The sequence below is a fragment of the Somniosus microcephalus genome, chromosome 3 (genome assembly GCF_052327205.1).
Source record: "Somniosus microcephalus isolate GS21.2 chromosome 3, FLI_Smic_1.0, whole genome shotgun sequence".
NCBI lineage: Eukaryota > Metazoa > Chordata > Chondrichthyes > Squaliformes > Somniosidae > Somniosus > Somniosus microcephalus.
This window is the reverse complement of record NC_140989.1, coordinates 301,550,324-301,570,780: the sequence shown is the minus strand read 5'-3', so window position 1 is coordinate 301,570,780 and position 20,457 is coordinate 301,550,324. Positions and strand designations below refer to the sequence as shown.

Sequence of the window (20,457 nt, the reverse complement as noted above, 5' to 3'; positions counted from 1 at the left end):
AAACCTCTGTTTCCTACCCGCAGCCAACCAAATGGAGAGGAGACGCTGAGGCACTAGGCTGCAGAGAGGAGGGAGGGATCAGGTGGGGGCCAAGAAGATCGTACTCTGGAGCATCGGAGGAGGGAGGGAGAGAAGATTTGACCCAGGAGCATCGGAGCATCGGTGGGGGAAGGAGAGAAGATCGGGTGGCGGATTCTGGAGCATCAGTGGGGGAGGAGGGAAGATTGGACTCCAGAGCATTGTGGGGGGAAGGAGAGAAGTTGGGGGGCCTCGTGGGGGGAATCGGAGGCCAGGGGCGGGGGCGAGGGGTGAATTGTAGGCCTCGTGTGGGGGTATCCGATTACAGGGGTTGGGTGAGCCAGGGGCACTGGGTCCAGCAGTCCTCACCTTCCATTAGCTGTTGGGTTCCCCAAGGCCTGCGAAACCCGACCAGCCAGGGTTAAAATTGAAATGCTGCTTAAATCTGAGGCACGCCAGTCTCATTATAACATTTAATGGACGACCCGCCTCCTGGGAGCAGGTGGGCTGTCTGCTCCGCTGCACCTTCGCCCCCCACAACTGCCACCCCACCCCCAACCTCCATTAAAACCGGAAGTGGGCAGGTTGGGATTCAGTTTTTTAACACTTTAACCTCCCACCATAACCCACCCCACCTGTTTTTTGGGGGTTTAAAATTCCTCCCATAATTTAGGCTGACTCTTCAGTGCAGTACTGAGGGAGCGCTATATTGTTGGAGGCGTCATCTTTCGGAAAGACGTTAAACCAAGATCTCGTCTGCCTTCTCAGGTGGGCGTAGAGGATCTCATGACATTATTGAAAGAACAGCGGGGGAGTTCTCCCTATCCTGGCTAACATACCTCAAGCAACACCATTAAATAAAACTGTTTAGTAATCTTGTTGCTGTTTGTGCAAATTAGCTGCCACGTTTCCCTATATTACAACAGTTGTTGTTTTTGTATCTTCACTCTCTTCCCTTGGAGAATAGTGTAAAGTAGTGGAATGATTTGCAAGCTGATTAACAGCCTGACAGGCCGCGACGTGAACACTGTTTCCATGGTCGTAACTACCTTTATACAAGACGATAAGAGTAGATAGCCCTATACGGCATCACAACCCATATGATGAAGAGGGGGCAATCCCGCTTGTCAACCCAGGATTCCAACCCAGCTCCAGTTTCCACTCGCCGAGGTAGTCTGGAGCGAGGGTTCAAACCCTGCACCTTCTGACTCAGAGGTGGGAATACTACCACAAACCCAAAGGCTCACTCCATTTAGACAGTGATTACATTTCAAAATAATTAATTGGCTGTGAAGCACTTTGGAATGTCCAGAGGTCATGAAATACACTATATAAATACAAGTTTTACTTTCTTTCTTATTGAGCATACATTTCAAAACATGGCTTTATCACTGTGAGAATATTAAAACACATATTGTAGGAGCTCTCCCACAGGCTCAGTGGGTAAATGCACCGTGTGGTGCGATACTGAACTGTACAGACCAATCTCAGCCCAGTCCCTGGTGTGTGCTGAATTAGGTGATCTCAAGAATCCAACAACTGACATCAACAGATGAAAGCGGGAAAAAGTCAGGGTTCTGACTGCTTAATGCTATCCAGTTACCCCTGCTGGAAAATGTTTGGATGTAGGGCGAGGAGAGCATGTGGCCCAGCCAACAGTTGAAAAGCCTGGCAACCCTTGCTGCCTATGGTCACACATGAAGGATGGGCACGCTGCCAAGGTGCCTGACATCTGCCAGTGCCCATGGTACCCTGCTTCAAGATGGATTAGATTCTTTAGGAGAGATGGGGAAAGGGAGAAAATTGGGGAGGGGAGGGGAAACGAGTTGTACATAGATGTGTTTATCAGATTTCTCATTATCTGTTGTTTCACTTATTACAAGTGACAGAATTAAATAGCCACCTGACACAATAGTGTCAACGTTCTTTACCTGAGTGAAAATATCAATAATGCGAGTGTTGGGGTTCCCAGAAACACATCCCAAGTATGCAGCAAAATGCAGTCACCATCCATATCTTTTTCAGTTTGGAAAGTTCACTTCCAACTTTTAAGAAATGTATGTATTTATTTGGAACACATCTCATTTTATTCTTTATTTAATTTAATTGATATTTGAAATTCCTACACATAGCTGCTTTTCCACGTTGTTGCTAAAACCTTTAGTCCATGGCGTGGCAGATTTGATGGCTTTTACAGCTTGTACCCTTCATCCCACTTATTCATTAAACCCCTTGCCTAGATTTGGCTGTGGGCAAGGATTACTGCTAGATTTTTGAGTGATTTACTGCTACTGAGTTCTACTGATGGGTGAAATGATTTTGTAGTGTGCTTGAAAGCTGCTGGTACAGAATGACCATTGGCGAGGATTACTGTGGGCTGGTCTGTGAGACCAGCAATCTTTCTCAAATGTCAGCAGAGAAAAGGCCAGATAGAACTTGATCACAACTATGTCCCTTATTTATTTTTCCTTTAAAGGATTTCATCAGTGGTTGAAGAGTTACACAGAAGGATCTGCAACACCGTTTGCAGACATGAACTGCAAGTCTATTTCGTTTTGTATGATGGCATTGTTTGAATGATAAACTGGAACTGTGTTGCTTGCTTATGATGTCCACAATAACTAAAATGGCACACGAATCTTCTGGGCTCTTTCACTTGCCAAAACAGGCACCAGCAGAACTTTTCTAAGCATACTTCATGGGATCGATATTAAATCCCCCCATGACGGTGAGGGTGTGGGGAGGGGGGAAAAGGGTCAGGGATAAAAATTTAAGATCAGGGAACACGTCCCCAACCTGCTGCGTATGCGGCGGCCGCCATTTTTTACAGCGATGGGTAGCGTGTCGTGCACGTGCCGCGTCTTGGAGAGGCGGGACACTTGATTATAATATTTAAATCAGGCTTCCACAGTGGAGTTGGGAGCCTGATTGGATTTAACAGCTGCCGGCCGGGTTTCCCAGGGCTTGGCAGCAAAATGGAGACAGGAGCTGCCGATTCCAACAGGTCAGTGCTTTTTATAGCACTCTTTGTAGTGCTTTTTACAGCACTCTTTGTAGGACAGAAGCACACGATTACTCTCCCCGGCCCCTCAAAGAAGCCTTTGGCCTCCCTTCTGCTGATCACGGCCTCTCCTCGCTGCCGCGATTGGCAACACCCCCCCAACCTCCACCAAGCCCTGATCTTACCCTCCCACCCTCCCGATTACTGGGCTCCGACATCCCCCCCACCCCCACCTAGCCCCGATCACAAGCTCCGATCTTTCCCTCCCTCCCGATTGCCGAACTCAGACCCCACCTCCCACCCACCTAGCTCCGATCTTTCCCTCCCTCCCGATTGCCGAAATCTGTCCCTACCTGCCCAGAGTAAAATCTAGGCTCTTCAAACTACTGTTTAGGACATGTCAAGAAATCCATCTTAGCAGAAAGAATGATCAACACATGAAATAGACTCCAGGGAGAGTAGTAGAGACAAAACCACAGGAATCATTTAATTTATAGCTGGATGCTATAACGGGAGGACTGTAGCTTCTTTCTGAATGGATGAACTAGATATGGCCAATGGTCTTTCTCATCTGTATCTATCTTGTGGTTTTGTGGAAAAATTATTGGACATTTTTGTGATTAACCTTTTAAAATAGGTAAACGTCATAGCTGTATTAATAACAGAATTGAAAAGTGTCGTAATTGAACTTGTTCATAAAACATAATGCCCCTGAACTTGCAATCAGCGGCAAAGTGAAGGCATTCGCCGATGGCCCTAAAGTATGCTTCGCGCAAAGCTCGCATGTTCTCTGGTGAGAAGTTTGCTTTTCCAACGTGTAATTCAAATTAACGGAAGTTAATGGGGATCCCCTAATGCAAGCTGCTGTAACGTCAACACGCTGTCTAAGCAGCCAATCACAATACAGAATTCTCACAGACAGCAAACAAAGAAGTGAGTAAGCTCTTAAAGTTCTAACTTTTTAAAAATTAGAGAGCAAAACAAATATCGGTGGGGGGGAGAAATTGAGTTGCGCCCCCTTTGGGGCGCTAACTTCGCCATGGCACTACTTTTAGTGCCCCGAAAAAGTTAGCGCCCCTGCGCCCGAAATTCACATAGCATCCGGCGGTAATTCAGGGGCGCTACTGAAGATCGCGGCCGGGGCGCTGCGCACGGTGATGACGTTATTGCATGGGGAAAAGGCAAACCTGAAATAAAGATGAACAATTTTTTTTTAAACTACTTTTTTTTAAAGTTTCTTAAAAAATTAAATTTTTATTAAAATGGATAAATTTCACAATAACACAAAATTAAAATGAGTTTTTCAGGCCCATAACCTTTGTTTAGCAGTCAATACGCTGTTAAAACCCCAGTTACAAGTACTCCTTTTGGGTCTGACCTTTAGTAGGGAATTTAACAGCAGTATTACTGCAGAAGAGCTGAAGTTTTCATCAGTTTCCCTGATTTGAGTGATTGCACCAATTGCCGGCCCTGTAGTGGGGGTGGGGGGGACACAGCGCTGTGTCGGAACAGTGAATGACAGACCGCAACTTCAGGATTCCCGCACACACCTGCGCATGCTCCATATCCCGAAGTTGCCGTCAGTTTCAAAGGCAGAATGATAGTGAACGCTGCCAGTTCGCTGTCATCCGGACTGCAAATTCCAGGCTAATATTTTCAAATCCTATTTCCACAAATCCCCATCACATCCCTTTCTAACAATTTTTTCCTTCTTTTCAGTCAGTATGTTTAAATAAGTGTAGGTTGTAAAAGCATTTGTTATAACAAATATATGCTGCTGAGTTCAGTAAAGATCCAATTGTAAGTCATCAGGGTGTTATATTGCCTGGCTTATTCATCATTGTGCACATAATTACATTTATAGTGGAACAGAACAGCTGGAAATTTTGAAAAAAATGAACTAATCCATTGCCTTGTTTGCCTGGGGGTCACTGTTTCTGGCTTCTGTTTATTTAACCCAATACCTTTCTGGTTAATGGCTCAGGAGGGAATGGGCATGTCATTATTTAATGACCATGGAACCTGTAATCCAGGCCACAGATTCATTACTGCACTAACTTCTTGTAGTCCAGAATGCGTATCTAATAGCAACCAATGCCTTTTGCTATCTTCTCACTTGGAATCCATTTGGGGAGTTGGGAATTTGTATCCCATAGAATCAGTAACATCTGTGTGTGGGAATTCTGAGAGGCGAGTTGCACACAAAATATCCATGTTGTTAGCACCACTTTTTCTCCCCCCTCAAACTTATGAACAGGGAGGCATTTGTATAATTCCTCTTTTTAAATGGTACTTGATTGCGTCAGAAGAAAAAAATAAAGGATATTCTTAAGGAGGCCTACCAGGATTGCTTCTATTACAGTTTGGAACCAGATTGAGAAACCACAAGGAGGTACACCACAGGTATGTCTTCAATATTCCTCTTGGCAACGGTTTGCTATGTTCTCTGCTTATTCCAAAACAACTTTGATGCATTAAAGGCTAGCGTGGAGTTCAGTGAATGCATAAAACACACATGGCAAATAATACAGTGAGCTGTTTGGAATGATTCAGCACTTCTCCATTTGTTACAGTGGTAGACTATAAAATAATTCGGCAGTAGTTCAGTAATAATCAAACTGAGAATTTTGGTATCATTGTACATTTGTCTTTTGGATTCATTTGAAAAAAAAATGTTGTAATGTAATGCTACATCATTATTGCAAAAGGATTAACTATTTTCGTTTGTGTCAGTAGAATAGAAAGCTTTCTTGGAATATGTTTATAGATTTTATTCTGCACAACATCAGTTCTAAATTATGGATATCTTATGGGCAATTAATTGTGTTCAGCAGATGGATTTATTCAGTGAAATCTGTGTATTTTTTTGCCAGGTCAACTTGCATTACACATTTACTAAGAATCACATATTCTCTCCAGATTTTTTTCAGAAAATTGTGTTGTAAAACAAAAGTCAATTTAGTTGCATCAATATTTGTCAGGAAACACTGCAATTTCTAAAATGTGTTTTTTTTAAACTGAGGAATGTATTGAAATAACTGAGCTCCCTTCACAGGCCTCGCCTGGCCTGCTTCACTGAAATGAACCGGGGGCATAATCCACTGAACGACCCAAAATGATTGATAATCTTCTACACTGATTGACAAATGAGATTGAAATCACATCGTCATTTAGGCATTTCATTGAAATCAATTCCTAAAGATGCACTTTTTAGTGCCATATTTACCAAGCTGTTCCAAAAATGCTTTTTATTATACTGTTTTTCTGTGTTGAAATTTATCTGACGTAGTTTAAATATTATAATAGGTTTACCTGTTTAGCTCTTTCATTTAAGTAGCAATATATTGAAAAGGTAATTTACACTGACCAACAGACAGACTCTACTTTCAGTCACTTATCCTTTTTCGGTTGTCATGGCAATTAAAGACAGATTTGTGGTTAATATCGGATTGTATTGGCACAACAATTGGAGAACAATGCCCCTCCTTATCCAGAAGGCTTCAGATTTATACTATTGGATATTGCTTTGTTAATCTGTTAAAGCTGTTATACAACATCCCCTCAATCTCATTCTTAAAATCCAAGTTGTTAACTATTACATGCAAGAGTTACTTAAGAAACATATATATACCTTTTTATATGCTCAGAATATCCCAAAATGCTTTACAACAAGTTACTTTTCAAGTGTAGTCACTGCTGTTATGGAGGTAAATGTGGCAGCCAATTTGTGCGCAGCTAATGCATGAATGACCAGGTAAGCTGTTTATTGGTAGTGTTGATTGAGGAAAAAGTATTAGCCAGGAAAACGGGGGAGCTCCCTGCTCTTCCAAATACTGCCATGGGAGCTCTTACATCCACCTGAGCAGGGATATGGGGCCTCAGTTGAATTTCTCGACCAAAAGGTGGCACCCCCCAATAGTGCAGCACCCCTTCAGTAAAGCACTGGTACCAGCTCCCAATTATGTGTTCAAATCATTAGTGGGGCTTTGAACCCACAATTTTCTGGCACCACCTGTTATACAGAGTACAAATTAGCTTAATACATTTTTTTGGAGTGGAAAATTGAGAAGTGTTTCCAGGGCAGCGAGTAGAGGAAGTTGGGATATTTTATTTTGAATGATTGCAAATGTTATTTTTGTCCCCCTTCCCCATGGTTAAGCTCTCTCTCTCTCTTAGGCAGTCCCTCGGAACCGAGGATGACTTGCTTCCACATTAAAAATGAGTTCTCAGATGACTGATCAGTCCAATGCGGGACCTACAGCCTCTGTCACAGGTGGGGCAGACGGCGGGTGGGTGGGGTGCTTGGGTTGATGTGCACTCCTTGCACTTGGCTTCTGCTTGCTCCCGGCGAAGAGACTTGAGGTGTTCGGAGCCTTCCCTGATGCTTCTCCTCCACTTTGTGCGGTCTTGGGCCAGGGATTCCCAGGTGTCGGTGGGGATGTTACACTTTTTCAAGGAGGCTTTGAGGGTGTCTTTGAAGTGTTTCCTCTGCCCACCTGGGACTCTCTTGCCGTGCCGGAGCTCCGAGTAGAGCGCTTGTTTTGGAAGTCTTGTATCGGGCATGCGGACGATGTGACCCGTCCATCGGAGCTGATCGAGCCTGGTCAGAGCTTCGATGCTGGGGATGTTGGCCTGAACGAGAACACTGACGTTGGTGCGCCTATCCTGCCAATGGATTTGCAGGATCTTGCGGAGGCAGCCTTGGTGGTACCTCTCCAGTGCTTTGAGGTGCCTGTTGTACATGGCCCATGTCTCTGTGGCATACAGCAGGGCAGGTATCACTGCTGCCCTGTAGACCATGAGCTTGGTGCTGGGTTTGAGGTCCTGATCTTCAAACACTCTCTCCCTCAGGTGACCGAAGGCTGCACTGGCACACTGAAGGCGGTGTTGGACTTTGTCATCGACGTCTGCCCTTGTTGTCAGTAGGCTCCCGAGGTATGGAAAGTGGTCCATGTTGTCCAAGGCTTTGTTGTGGATTTTGATAATCAGGGGGCAGTACTGTGTGGCGGGGGCAGGTTGGTAGAGGATCTTTGTCTTACGGATGTTTAGTGTAAGGCCTATGCTCTCGTATGCTTCGGTGAAGGCGTTGACGATGGTTTGGAGTTCGACCTCTGAGTGTGCATACTGTAATTCGGCGACAGGATGGGGCAACCTTGGATCTGGACTGGAGGCCACGGAGGTTGAACAGTTTCCTGTTAGTTCTGTAAATTAGCTCCACTCCAACGAGGAGCTTACTGAGGGTGAGATGGAGCATTGCAGCAAGGAAGATCGAGAAGAGCGTTGGTGCAATGACACAGCCTTGCTTGACCCCGGTCCATACGTGAATTGGGTCTGTGGTGGAACCGTTGGTCAGGATCACGGCTTGCATGTCGTTGTGAAGCAGGCGGAGGATGGTGACAAACTTTTGAGGGCAGCCGAATTTGAGAAGGACACTCCATAATCCCTCACGTTTGAAACAGTGAGTGTCAGCGGACTATTCTACCCTAGAGAGCATCACAACAGAGCTGGATCCGGTTCCGCCCCAGTTCCCACACAGGTGCCCTGAGCAGGGGCCACTAAACTCTGATCAGAGGGGAAACTTGACTAGTTTTTCCTCATCCCTAGCACAGGGATGCTGAGATTATTTAATGCCTCACTTGCCATTGGCTGAGATCTGCTAACTTGGCCACCAACCATGTATTGAATTTCCTGCACCTGGCATAGTACAGAACCCATACAGGCAAGAGAGGTTGCAGGTTCAATCCCAGCTCTGTGCTGAGTTACTCAGCCATGGTTGCAGTACTGCTGCTACAATTGTCCTCAGTACCACTGAACTTTGCTTTGCAACTGATGTGACCACCCTCCCCCACCCACAATCCCCCACACCCCACCACCACCACCCCACTACCCCCACCGCACCCCCACACCCCGCCACCACCTCCCCCATCCCCCCAACCACCCACCCCACCCCCACCTCCCCCCAACCACCTAACCACCCACCGCACCCCCCAACCACCTAACCACCCACCGCACCCCCCAACCCCACCCCCCCAATCTGGAAAAGTGCACATAAGCAGATGTCATTTGAGGACAGGTTTGGATGGTTAAGTAGCATGCTGACTACCACCGTCCAGGCTCGCACATGAAAATGGCCATTCGGCTGAAGTAGAAGAGAGTTGGCAGCCATTGTGGAATCATATACCAGCATTTTCAGGGGTGGGGGGGGGGGAGAAGGGGGAAAACTAAAGAACAAAGAAGACTCATAATAAAATTCAGAAAGGAAACACTTATTTACTTAAGTAAACAGATTTTTTTGAAAAAGGAAGAATTACTTGGCAAATAACAGAACAGTATCCAAAGATTCTTGCTGCTTTAATTTCCCACCCCCATCAGCATAGTAAAGAACATTTAGTACACACAATTGTAATTTGCTAGTTACTTATGCTGGGAAAAACGGTAACAATCACAATACAATCACAAAACAAATTAGCCTGTGTATATGCTAATAATTAAATGGATTAAATTGCTTCCATACTCCCCTTCTATTGTTTTCAAACTGATGGTTTGCCTATTCAGTGATGAGTAATATAGTATCTAATTTTCTGTGTTATTTGTACATCAAAAATAAAGATTTCTGGGAAATATGTCCTGGGGGTCTTTTGAAAGTCTGCTGAGCTGCCACCTGATACGCTGCAAGCGATCAGGTGTTAACACTTACCCGCACTGGCTGACCGGCCAAATTCCTGAGCAAGATGTTAGCTAGTTATTGCTTTCACAGAGGTCAGGTAATGTTATTTAAAAATAATTCCAGTTCTGTCCCATTTCTTCCCCGTCCTCTCCTGTGTTGAAGGTGCTGACCCATGCTGGTTTGTTTTCTTTAATAATACATTCCTTTGTGATACCTGCTTGTTTGTGTATTTGTGTATAATAAACATCACATTGGCTCAATGATTGCATGTGCCACCTTGACTCCCTCTACAGAAAGATGTTTGTAAACACACGCCCTCCTCCAGGCAGGACTCTTATGTGCCTGCATAGAATGAATGTTGTTCTGTACGAGAGGGAAAACTCTTGCACATAGCGGGCACTTCCTGTTCACATTAACTTTACTTCCTACATCACGATTTTTGATTAGCACCTTTAATGTCAATATTTGTAATGGGAAAATCCTATGTCAACATTTCGCTGTGACAATTTGATGAACCAGTTAAATCACTGAAAAAAATGTGTGCATTATTATTCTTAGAAATTGAAGTTTATTCATGTTCAAAATAAGGTTTTAAACAAAAATATATATATATTTCATAACATGATTAAATGTATCCATTGAATTATCTTTTGAGTCTTTTAATGCCTTCCATAAAGTTTGACCTCATCTGTCTAAAAACACTGGGCTTCGACTGAATACTTTCTCCCGGAACAGTTGGAGATTTCCAACGACAGCTGAGCAAGTGCAGTTTGCAGAATTTCCAACATGCATCAGTAGTTGCCTCGTAGATGGCTATGTATATGGAGAATAAATGGCTATGTATGGAGGATAGATGGCTATGTATGGAGGATAGATGGCTATGTATGGAGGATAGATGGCTATGTACGGAGGATAGATAGCTATGTATGGAGGATAGACGGCTCTCTGGCGGACAGATGGCTACGTATGGAGGATAGATGGCAATGTATGGAGGATAGATGGCAATGTATGGAGGATAGATGGCTATGTATGGAGAATAGATGGCTATGTATGGAGGATAGATGGCTATGTATGGAGGATAGATGGCTATGTATGGAGAATAGATGGCTATGTATGGAGGATAGATGGCTATGTATGGAGGATAGATGGCTATGTATGGAGAATAGATGGCTTTGTATGGAGGATGGATGGCTATCTATGGAGGATAGATGGCTATGTATGGAGGATAGATGGCTATGTATGGAGGATAGATGGCTATGTATGGAGGATAGATGGCTATGTATGGAGGATAGATGGCTATGTATGGAGGATAGATGGCTATGTATGGAGGATAGATGGCTATCTATGGAGGATAGATGGCTATGTATGGAGGATAGATGGCTATCTATGGAGGATAGATGGCTATGTATGGAGGATAGATGGCTGTGTATGGAGGATAGATGGCTATATATGGAGGATAGATGGCTATCTATGGACGATAAATGGGAATGTGTGGGGAATAGATGGCTATGTATGGAGGATAGATGGCTATGTAAGGAGGATAGATGGCTATGTATGGAGGATAGATGGCTATGTATGGAATATAGATGGCTATATGGAGGATAGATGGCTGTGTATGGAGGATAGATGGCTATATATGGAGGATAGATGGCTATATATGGAGAATAGATGGCTATCTATGGACGATAGATGGGAATGTGTGGGGAATAGATTGCTATGTATGGAGGATAGATGGCTATGTAAGGAGGATAGATGGCTATCTATGGAGGATAGGTAGCTAAGTATGGAGGATAGATGGCTATGTATGTTTTAGTTCCTGGCTTATCTGGCTGCACGAGGCTGCAAAGTAAATTGAAAGTCTTCGGCCCGATTACACTCAAAAAGGTAGGCACGACCTTTTCATTTGCCACCACATTCGCCAATACAAAATAGTCAAAACGTTCCGTATATGCGCTCCATTGCTCCACATTTTCATCAAAATCACCGATGTTTCCTAATATAGTAGCCATCTCACGTTTCAAATTAAATTTTCTGTTTACTCACTGCACCCGTAACGTACGCAGATTCATCCGCTCCTCGTTGCCACTTGTGTCGGTACCTTTCTACCTAGACACAATTTAGGACTCAGAACTCAGAGATTCAAACATGAAGTGCTTTATTGGAAGGAAAGGAAGTTCTGGAAAGTTCCAAACAAAGAGAGCTAAACTTAACAGAGAACACCCAACCATTTATCTCCTGTGACAGCGCCACCACAGGTGGGAGGAGAACACACAATAGAACACACAATACATAACAAAGGCCAGACCAGTGCCTTATGCGATCTGACCAGCCGTCGAAGCAGAGCTGGAAGGGTTGGAACGTTCAGGCGTACTGTCCAAAGTAGACTGGAGTGAGTGGGCTACACCCATCGTTCCTGTAATGAAGAGGTCGTTGAGTAATACGCTTGGGGAACCAAAGAAGGTCCGCATCTGTGGGGATTTTAAGGTGACAGTGAACCCAGTCCTTCACACGGTACAATATCCGCTTCCACGAATTGAGGATATTTTCGCCTCGCTATCTGGAGGTAAACGCTTCACCAAAATTGATCTAGCCCAGGCGTACTTGCAAATGGAGGTAGAAGAAGCTTCGAAACAATACCTTACGATTAACACTCATAAAGGTCTCTATCAATACAACCGGCTGGTGTTCGGGGTAGCATTGGCTCCGGCTATTTGGCAAAGGGCAATGGATCAAGTCTGCAAGGGATTCCAGGGACCCAGTGTTATTTGGACGACATCCTGGTCACGGGCGAAAATGACAGTGATCACCTCGCCAACTTGGAGAAGGTGCTCACCAGATTAAAGGAGTATGGGCTACGAACTAATCGCCACAAGTGCGAGTTTTTCCAGAAACAGATCTCTTATTGTGGCCACGTCATCGATGAAGAGGGGTTACATAAGTCCCCTGAAAAGATTGAGGCAGTAGTCAAGGCTCCAGCACCGGAAAATGTGTCACAACTGAGGTTGTTCCTCGGGCTGGTAAACTACTACCACAAGTTCCTACCAAATTTGTCTACGGTATTACACCCACTGAACACCCTACTGCAAACAGGGGTACCATGGAAGTGGAATGACGAACGTAGATGAGCTTTCCAGAAGTGTAAAGAATTGATCACATCAAAAGAGGTGTTGGCCCATTTCAACCCAGCACTACCAATTCGTTTGGCATGTGATGCATCACCCTATGGTATTGGAGCGGTGCTGTCACACAAATTCCCAGACGGGTTGGAGAGGCCAGTAGCCTTTGCGTCTCGGTCACTAACCTCAGCCGAGCGCAACTACGCCCAGATTGACAGGGAGGCCCTCAGCCTAGTATGGGGAGTAAAAACATTCAACCACTATCTGCATGGGCAGAAGTTCACCTTGCTGACTGACCACCAACCACTTGTCTCCATCTTCAATCCTAAGAAGGGCGTTCCAGTGATGACGGCACAACGGTTACAAAGATGGTCCCTGTTTCTAGGGGCGAATCAATATGAAATAGAATATAAAGGCACGAAACAGCATGGAAACGCTGATGGGCTATCGCACCTGCCACTGCCTACTGTGGAGGAAGCACCAGCAGTGGACCCTGTCGAGATATTTTATTCGTCAATAATTGAACGATTGCCAGTAACGAACGCGGATATAGAGAAGGAGACCCGCAATGATCCGACGCTGTCTCGGGTATATGATTTGACGGTGAGGGGATGGCCAACACATGGCGACTCACTGTTGCCAGCATTCTCATCCAGAAGAGAACAGCTGTCAGTATGCCAGGGGACAGTGATGTGTGGATCCAGAGTGGTGGTTCCACCCAAGTTAAGGGAGAGAGTGCTAAATGAGCTACATGAAGGTCATCTGGGGGGAGTGAAAATGAAAAGCCTTGCTAGGGCTTACGTGTGGTGGCCGGGAATCGATCAACAAATCGAAGACCTAACCAAGAGCTGCTCAGGATGCCAGAAGGTCCAAAATGCACCACCACATGCCCCTCTACACCCATGGGAGTGGCCCTCCTCTCCATGGCAACGGGTGCATATTGATTTCGCTGGTCCATTCATGGACTCAATGTTCTTAATAGCAGTGGATGCTCATTTGAAGTGGCCTGAGGTGATAAAAATGTCCTCAACCACTACAGAAAAAACGATTGCAGTCCTACGGACCATATTTGCCGGAAACGGCTTGCCAGAGCAGATTTGCTCTGATAATGGACCACAGTTTGTGTCCGAAGAGTTTCGAAAATTTATGAAATTTTGATGAAAAAATGGAGCGCTTATACAGAACGTTTTGACTATTTTGTATTGGCGAATGCGGTGGCAAATGAAAAGATCGTGCCTACCTTTTTGAGTGTAATCGGGCCGAAGACATTCAATTTACTTCGCAGCCTCGTGCAACCAGATAAGCCAGGAACTAAAACATATAAGCAACCAGTGGAAATTCTTGGAGCACATTTTTCACCAAAACCTCTGGTTATTGCTGAGAGATTTAGATTTCATAAACGGAATCAAGAGGAGGGGGAATCAGTGATGATGTTTATTGCTGCTTTAAAAAGGTTGTCGGAACACTGCCAGTTCAAGGAGGTGCTGAATGACACCATTAGAGACAGACTTGTGTGTGGTCTGCAAAATGCAGCCACACAGAAGCGCCTTCTTACTAAGGACAACCTTACTCTTGAAAAGGCCATTGAAGTTAGTGTCTCCATGGAGATGGCGGAAAAGGAGGCTCACCAGTTGAGTTCAACAGGGAGAGTTCACAAGGTGGCGTCTGAGCCTAAAGGTGCGCGGAACGGCACATGTTACCGTTGTGGGAAAACGGACCATCACGGTAATGACTGCTGGTGTATGGAGCTGGAATGCCGAAATTGTGGCAAAAAGGGTCACATTGAACGCGCCTGTAGAGGTAAAAAAAAGAACAGACAGCTGGGAAGCATGGAAGCAAAATGTCTGTATTTGGACAAGAGAGGAAAAAGTGTTCATTCAGTGCAGTATGATGGAACAAGCAAAACAGAGGGGAGCGACACCTCTGAGGAGGAAGAGGTGCACATATTGACGGTTGCAGGTGATTTAAATGGCTACTGGGTGTCACCACTGGTGGAGGGACAATCAGTGCGGATGGAGGTGGACACAGGCGCGGCTGTGTCCCTTGTTTCAGACACTGTTTACAACAAAATGCGAAAGCATCTTACCCTTCAGCCAACAAACATTGTGCTAAAGACGTATACTGGCGAACCTGTGGCCATGAGAGGTGTCATTGAGGTGACAGTTAAATTGAACGGACAGACTGCAAAACTGCCACTATATGTGGTAAAGGGAAATTACCCATCGCTACTGGGACGTGCGTGGCTAGAGAAAATCACGCTGGACTGGCCTGCAGTCCGCATGATGTCAAAAGGGGAGTCAGGTCTGACTGCAGTGTTAAACAAACATGCAGAACTCTTCAGTGGGGAACTTGGGAGCATGAAAAAGATCAGCGTGAGACTGGACATTAAACCTGACAGCAAGCCGAAGTTTCACAAAGCCCGACCTGTACCCTATGCAATTAGGCCAAAAGTTGAGGCTAACTTGGAGGCCTTAGTCGAGAATGGAGTCCTGGAGCCTGTGAGCGTGAGCAAATGGGCCACACCCATTGTTCCTGTCCTGAAAAAGGATGGATCTGTTCGAATCTGTGGGGATTTTAAAGTGACTATTAACCCGGTGCTGTCTGCGGAACAGTACCCTCTTCCTCTCATTGATGATCTTTTTACGGGCCTGGCCGGAGGGCAAAAGTTCAGCAAAATAGACTTATGCCAGGCTTATCTACAAATGCATGTCGATGATAAATCAAAGGAGCTGCTGACAATTGTGACACACAAGGGGCTACACAGGTACTGCCGCCTTCCGTTTGGAATTACGTCGGCCCCTGCTCTATTCCAAAGGGCAATGGATCAGATTTTGAGTGGACTGCCAGGAGTCCAGTGCTACCTGGACGACATCCTTGTCACTGGGACAGATGAGGAGGATCAGCTTCTGAACTTGGATGCGACACTGCAACGACTGAAAGAGTACAGACTCAGAGTTCGTAAAGACAAATGTGAATTCTTTCAGTCTTCAGTTGAGTACCTGGGGCATGTGATTGACGCTACTGGCCTGCATAAGGCACCGTCAAAGGTCAAGGCGATCGTGGAGGCCCCAGCACCCCAGAATGTGAGCCAGTTACATTCATTTCTGGGGCTACTTAACTACTATGGGAAGTTTATTCCAGACTTAGCAACAATGCTGAAGCCATTACATCAGTTGCTATGTCAAGGCAAAATATGGAAATGGACTGAACTGTGCAACGAAGCTTTCGCCTAAGCAAAGAAAGCATTTCTGAAATCGGAGGTCCTGACACACTTCGACCCAAAGCTACCCGTGCAGCTAGCATGTGATGCATCACCATATGGTGTGGGAGCAGTCATATCCCACATCATGCCTTTGGGTGAAGAGAAACCTATCGCCTTCGCATCACGCACCTTGAACAAGGCCGAGAGTAACTATGCGCAGATCGAGCGCGAGGCCTTGGGAATCGTTTTTGGAATTCGAAAATTTCATCAGTACCTGTTTGGGAGAAGGTTCACACTCCTGACGGACCACCGTCCATTGACTTCAATCTTCGGGCCCCACACCGGAATTCGGTCTCTCGCTGCAAGCAGGATGCAAAGGTGGGCTTTACTGTTGTCAGGACACACATACGACATCAAATATCGCAAATCAGACTTGCACGGCAACGCAGACGGTCTCTCGGGGCTACCCTTGCCTGTTACTCCCCCAGAGCCTCGTCAGATAGACATCTTCTACTTTAGACAAGTGGAGGGAGCACCTGTCACTGCAGTTCAGGTGCGAAGGTACACCCGCAACGATCCAGTCCTGTCTGAGGTAATGGACGATGTCATTCGAGGGAGAGCTATAGGAGATTCTCCTAGTTTGAAACCTTACGTTTCAAAAAGAAATGAGCTCTCCGTCCAGGCAGGTTGTCTTCTTTGGGGACGCCGTGTCATCATTCCGCCAGCTCTGAGGGAACCTATACTGCAACAACTTCATACAGGCCATAGTGGGATGGTTCGGATGAAGGAAATGGCAAGAAGCTACTTCTGGTGGCCAGGTCTCAATGGAAATATTGAGGAGAAAGCCAAAACATGTTCCCCATGTCAAAGGGTCCGGAATGTTCCACAGCTGGCAACTCTACACCCCTGGGATTGGCCTGCAGAAGTGTGGCAGCGAGTACATGTGGACTTCGCCGGTCCTTTCGAAGAGAAGATGTTTATGGTGGTTGTGGACGCTCGTAGCAAGTGGCCGGAGGTCGCTGTGATGAGATCTACCACGGCAGAGAAAACAATTGAGAAACTTGGTGAGATGTTCAGCCGTTATGGCTCACCGGAACAACTCGTAAGTGACAACGGTCCACAATTTGTATCACAGGAGTTTGCAACCTTCCTGCATGTGAATGGTGTCCAACACATCAGGTCTGTGCCCTATCATCCCTCTACTAACGTCCAGGCAGAAAGGTTTGTGCAAACTTTGAAGCACGCCTTGAAGGCATCGCAAGATCAGGGCTCAATCCACCAACGTCTGAACAGCTTCCTGTTGTCCTACAGGAACGAGCCGCATGCCACAACCAAAACTTCCCCCGCTTCGCTCATGATGAAGAGGCAGTTGCGGACAAGTTTTGACTTACTCAAACCTCCAAGGGCAGAGCAGGTTGTCCATTGTCAACAACAAGCTGAAGTTGAAAAGAGAGAGAAAAGAGCCAAGGAGAGACGGTTTCACCCTGGAGAGCACGTCCTAGCTCGAAACTACAACACTGGACCGAAATGGGTTCCTGCTACGGTGATCGCGCAGACGGGCTCTGTGTCTTACACGGTTGAGACTGCTGAGGACGTCGTCTGGAGAAGACACACAGATCAACTGTTGCTAGGAGCAGAGACAGCCACAGAGGCTCCAACGGCTGGTTGGCCTGAACTGTTTCCGGATGATACCGCAAACCAGCATCCTTTGCCACAGTGCTCTTCTCCAACACAGGAAGTCAAAGAGACTGTTCCACCTGTGCAAACTCCTGACTTTCGACTGACACAGGCACCTTCTCCATCCAGGCCTGAGTCAATGCCTACTGCTGTGGAAGCCAGCGATGACCGCCGGTATCCTGTCAGAGAGTGGCGGCCTCCAAGACGCTTGGATCTGTAGGCTTAGTGACTTACCCACAAGACTGGGGCAGAATAAACCCCAGGGTAAAGTCAGGGTTTGAGGCAGTCTACCTCTACCCTAGGTTCGTTGAGTGCATTGAAAGTAACTTACCTGTTGAGGAATAATGTGGACCTTCCATTTAAGAGAGGAGGAAATGTTATGTATTGTGTGTTCTCCTCCCACCTGTGGTGGCGCTGTCACAGGAGATAAATGGTTGGGTGTTCTCTGTTAAGTTTAGCTCTCTTTGTTCGGAACTTTCCAGAACTTCCTTTCCTTCCAATAAAGTACTTCATGTTTGAATCTGAGTTCTGAGTCCTAAATTGTGTCTAGGTAGAAAGGTACCGACACAACACCTATGAGTGGCGCATTAGCTGCTCCATGCAGGTGGCCTACTTGTCTATGGAGGAAGCTACAGTCGCGAACAGCTGCGACACGGTAGTGCTCATGTTGGAGATGGACTCCTCCATTCTCTGAGCATTTGCAGATATCACGATCGCTAAACCTGTCAGAGCCGCCTGCACTTCTTTCTGCACCTCCAGGATCGCCCTCCGTCTGGATGGCCCCTGAGGCTCAACATCTGCATGCAGCTTTGCAGAACTAGGAGTGTCCTGTGCCCTCCAGTGAGGAGTCTCCACTGCTGTCCCGGTCTCCACCATCTGCTCTTGCTCACTTGTGAGTTGTGAGACACCAGGTGACTACTCTATCCTGCGTGGCACCCACCCAGGTGTGTGTATCTGCGCTGGGGCTGGGTGCGCTCATGTCTGGTGACGGTGTACCCTCAGAGGCTGGAGGCTCCTCTGAGGAGTCGTCTTCCTCTTCCTCCTGGACTGTGCGGAGTGGGGGGGGGGGCACTTGATGGACCTGTGGGAGTGTAAAGAGATGAGTTAGATGTGTCATATGAAGAATGGGGGCACATACCATTATGCACATGATGACCATTCACTGGCTGCTGACATCAGTCCCCATATGAGTGACTGATGTATGCCATGTAGCTGTATGATATGTAATTCTGTCAGTAGGTTGCTGAGATGTCCCCCTCTATCCCTCTGCCACCTCCAGCTGCTCGGCGACTCCAGATATTTCTAAAGCAGCCTCCTCTGCTGTTGTAAGGTTTACAAATGATGGAGGGCCACCGCCGGTTCTCCCCCTCTCCCTCTTTTTATGAGCTGTCTTTTCCTGCAAGGAGGGAAAGAAGAGAAGGTTGAGTGAGAGTGATGGAATGAGTGTAAGGAATGGATGGGTTAGATCTTTAGAGGGAGACTACGATAGAGTGGGGTGCCAAAGCCAAGTGGCCTCCTTGTGTGTTGTTAGTTGGTATGATTGCACTCGGATGCAGGTGAGTGTGAGGGGTGGCTAGAGAGATGGGTATGTGATGATGTAGATAGATAGATAGGGATGGTGGATGTGCAAGGTATGTTGGTGTGAGTAAGGATGTGCAGGAGTAGGGTTGGGAAGGCAGAGTGATGGGGATGAGATGAGAGGCAAAACGGGATGAAGTTGAGTGTGACTTTGTACTTGTATTTCCTGCTCTAATGAGATCATTAAAACGTTTGCGGCACTGCACCCAGGTCCTCCTGACCACCTCCCTGCTTGTGACCTCCTCTGCAATCTCCAACCAGGCTGCTTTGGTCTGGGGAGGTCTCTTCCACCCATAAGCATATGGAGGGAGTCATCGGAGAACCTGGGTGCAGCCCTCTGCCTCTGTGCAGCTATTGTCAGTGTTTGCAGCACTCCAATGCTGTAGTGCACTGACAGCACCATGTTAGATTAACCTTCAAATGTAATATGGCCATGGCCCCTTTAAAGATCCCAGCTGAAAACACGTCATGAATGACATCACCAGACCCGCTCCATTTAATTGGGACGGGTAACACTCGGTGGGCTTAATAGGCCCTGTTAATGTAAAGTTGTTCTGTGGAGCGGGATGGAGCCAACAATGGGCTCATGACCTGCCATGTCGGCCGCCCGCACCAGATCCGCCCAGGTAAAGAAAATTCCGGCCAATGAGTTTGCTTCAAAATGCAACTCGTGTTTATTTTTGAAAATTAAAGTAACATTGAATGAAAAAGACACACACTCCCTTTAACCTCTTTTGTCTCTGAATATAGTCTCTCTCTCTCTCCCCATCAGTTTAATACACTTTTCAAAGTTTACAGAACATAAACAAAAGAAATGACAGGCGTGGAATCAGAAAACTGTAACCTCATTTTATCTGTTACTCATATATACATATGTGAGAAGTCACACAACATCAGGTTATAGTCCAACAGCTTTATTTGAAATCACAAGCTTTCGGAGCGCTGCTCCTTCGTCAGACTTCACCTGACGAAGGAGCAGCATTCCGAAAGCTTGTGATTTCAAATAAAACTGTTGGACTATAACCTGGTGTTGTGTGACTTCTCACATTTGTCCACCCCAGTCCAACACCGGCATCTCCACATCATATATACATACACACACACAATACATCTATCATTTTTACCTCAGTAAAATGTGTCCTCTTGTTTTTCAATATTATTTGAAGAAAAACTACTCCGCAGTGCTAGACACTAAAGA

At 46.1% G+C, this 20,457-nt stretch overlaps 1 protein-coding gene across 2 annotated transcripts in view; it reads left to right on the top strand.

Moving 5' to 3' along the window:
* The first annotated feature begins 2,932 nt into the window (after positions 1-2,932).
* The window catches only part of frem1b (Fras1 related extracellular matrix 1b), a 295,010-nt gene continuing 277,485 nt past the window's right edge, over positions 2,933-20,457 (top strand). For both annotated transcript variants that reach the window (XM_085982850.1, XM_085982849.1), the window contains exon 1: positions 2,933-3,022. The gene's annotated coding sequence lies outside the window, so the exon portion shown is untranslated. The remainder of the gene's footprint in view (positions 3,023-20,457) is intronic.